The following is a 3,036-nucleotide window of genomic DNA, read 5'->3' as shown; positions in this document are numbered from 1 at the left end:
TTAATGAAAAATCTTGATTCATAATAAATCTTAATTTATAAATATCATGGAATCAAGATCATAATTTGCATAATAATTTATTCAAATTTAAATCATCAAAATCATTTTCAAAGTCCAAAAGATTCATAAAGATGATACAAATGGATTCATCAAAATCAATAGAGAAAAATAATTTTCAAGAAAAAATATTTTCCTCTTTTTTGTTGTTTCAATTCATATGATTTTATTTCATTTATGCCAAATAAAAACATGTATCATGTTTAAAACCGAAAGTGCAAGATTTATTACGATAAAGATCAATAAGGCACGTTCATCATAGTAAAAATCGATAATCCATAAACTACAAGATTCATCATGCATAATTTCGAAAATCTCATGCATAGAATAAAATCATCAATCATGATATCAAAACATCATTATCCATCCTTAAATCATCAAGCATGATTTCATAATTTCAATCAAAATTATTTTATTTGTTTATCATAAAACATGTATTTTTCATGATTATTTTTAAAATCACTAGCATGATAAACATGATTCCTAATTTTTTGCATTTTCATAACATTATTAAACATGTAATTTTTAAGGAAAAATATTTTCTAAAAAGAAAATACATCATGAAAAGCATTATGTAATTTCAAAGTAAATTAGAGGGATTTTAATTACCTCATTGTTGAAAGCGGTTAAGGCATAGTTTGTTGTCTCGCCTTTCTTAATTTTCTCCTCGTCTTCAGAGGAGCTTGATTCATTCCAATTTTTGTTCTTCTTCTTGCGTTCAAAGCAAGTAGTTCCGTTCTTTTTGCTTTTAATTTTTGTTTCATGGACTTTTTAAGTTTTATTTATGGTTCAAGTTCACCATCACTTGAGCATATGTGGTTTTCAATTGTTCTACGTCCCAAATCCTTCCTGTTCTTTGGAAGGTGGTTCTATTCATCATGTTCATCAAGTCCATTATGCACCATTTCGTATGTCATCAATGTACCGATAAGTTTTTTAAGTGAAAAATTATTTAAATCTTTTGTTTCTTGTAAAGCCGTTACTTTTGAATCCCACTTCTTAGAAAGAGAATGCAAAATCTTGTTCACAAGTTCAAAATCCGAAAAACATTTGCCAAGGGCTTTTAAACCATTGACGATAACCGTAAAACGGGTATACATGTCAACAATGGTTTCGCTCGGCTTCATTCGAAAAAGCTCGAAATCATCATTAAAAAATTAATTTTTAAAATTTTAACATTGCTAGTCCCTTCATGTGTTATTTCAAGAGTACGCCAAAGTAGAAACCCGATTAAACTTGATTTTGTATAAGGTGCAAAATAGAGCGTTCATAGCTCTAGCATTTAAAGAAAATGTCTTCTTCTCCAAATCATTCTAATCTTTCATTGGAAGAGAAGACCTTTTAAAATCGGATTCGATAATGTGCCATAAATTCAAATCCGATGAAAGCAAGAAAACTCTCATTCGAGTTTTTTAATAAGTGTAGTTCGTCCCATTAAAAAAAGAAAGATGAATGAGAGAGTAACCCTCTTGGTTGCCGAAAAGAGCCATTTCAATTTGGATGTTAAACCAAATATGAAAAACAAGGCTCTGATAGAGTATCCATCCTCCTGAGAGATATGTGAGACATATTAGAGGAGAGGATGTTGAGGATATTGATCCTCAGACCTACGAGGAGGCTATTATGAGTATAGACTCCGGGAAGTGGCAAGAAGCCATGAATTCTGAGATGGATTTTATGTACTCCAATAAGGTTTGGAACCTAGTTGATGCACCCGAAGGTATTGTACCCATCAGTTGCAAGTGGATCTTTAAGAAAAAGATCGGAGAAGATGAAAAGGTAGAGACATATAAAGCAAGGCTAGTGCCTAAGGGGTATCGTCAAAGGCAAGGTGTTGATACGACGAAACCTTCTCACCCTTAGCAATGCTAAAATCCATCAAAATTCTATTTACTATTGCAACACACTATGATTATGAGATCTGGCAGATGGATGTGAAAACTACATTCCTCAATGGGAACCTCGAGTAGGAGGTGTATATGATGCAACCTGAGGGATTCGTGTCCAAGAACTGCCCAAATAAGGTGTGTAGGTTGCTTAGATCCATTTATGGACTAAAGTAAGCTTCCCGAAGTTGGAACATAAGATTTGATGAGGCAATCAGATCTTATGACTTCGTTAAGAACAAAGATGAGCCTTGTGTGTACAGAAAGGTAAGTGGAAGCGCTATCACCTTTTTGGTGTTATATGTGGATGACATCCTCATCATTGGGAACGACGTAGGAATGCTATCCACAGTAAAGGCTTAGTTATCTAGACACTTCTCCATGAATGACTTAGGGGAAGCATCCTATATCTTGGGGATTAGAATCTATGAGATAGATCCAAGAGGATGCTTGGCTTGTCCCAGTCTAGGTACATAGAAATCATTGTCAAAAGGTTTGGCATGGAAAATTCCAAGAGAGGTCTCATACCGATGAGACATGGGATATCGCTTTCTACGAGTATGTCCCCAATAATTCCAAAAGAAAGGGCGAACATGGATATGATACCTTATGCCTCAGCAATAGGGTCTATCATGTATGCCATGCTATGTACTAGGCCTGATATAGTGCATGCTCTGAGTGTCATGAGCAGGTATCAGGCGGATCCAGGCTTGGAGCACTGGAAAGCAGTAAAATGTATTCTTAAGTACTTGAGAAGGACTAAGGATCTTTTACTAGTATATGGAGGTAATAGCCTTAAGGTTAAAGGCTACACAGACTCAAGTTTTCAGTCTGATGTCGATGATAGCAAGTTGAATTCAGGGTATGTGTACACCTTGAATGGAGGAGCAGTGTGCTGGAAGAGTTCCAAGCAAGATACCACTGCTGACTCGACCACAAAGGCGGAGTACATTGCTGCATCAAATGCAGCAAAGGAGGGAGTCTGGGTGAAGAAGTTCATCACAGATTTGGGAGTCGTGCCGGGTAGCGAGGAGTTGATCTCCTTATATTGCGACAATAACGGGGCGATTACTCAAATAAGGGAACTCGGGTC

This window comes from Musa acuminata, chromosome BXJ2-2 (genome assembly GCF_036884655.1).
Source record: "Musa acuminata AAA Group cultivar baxijiao chromosome BXJ2-2, Cavendish_Baxijiao_AAA, whole genome shotgun sequence".
NCBI classification, from domain to species: domain Eukaryota; kingdom Viridiplantae; phylum Streptophyta; class Magnoliopsida; order Zingiberales; family Musaceae; genus Musa; species Musa acuminata.
This window is presented reverse-complemented; position numbering follows the sequence as displayed.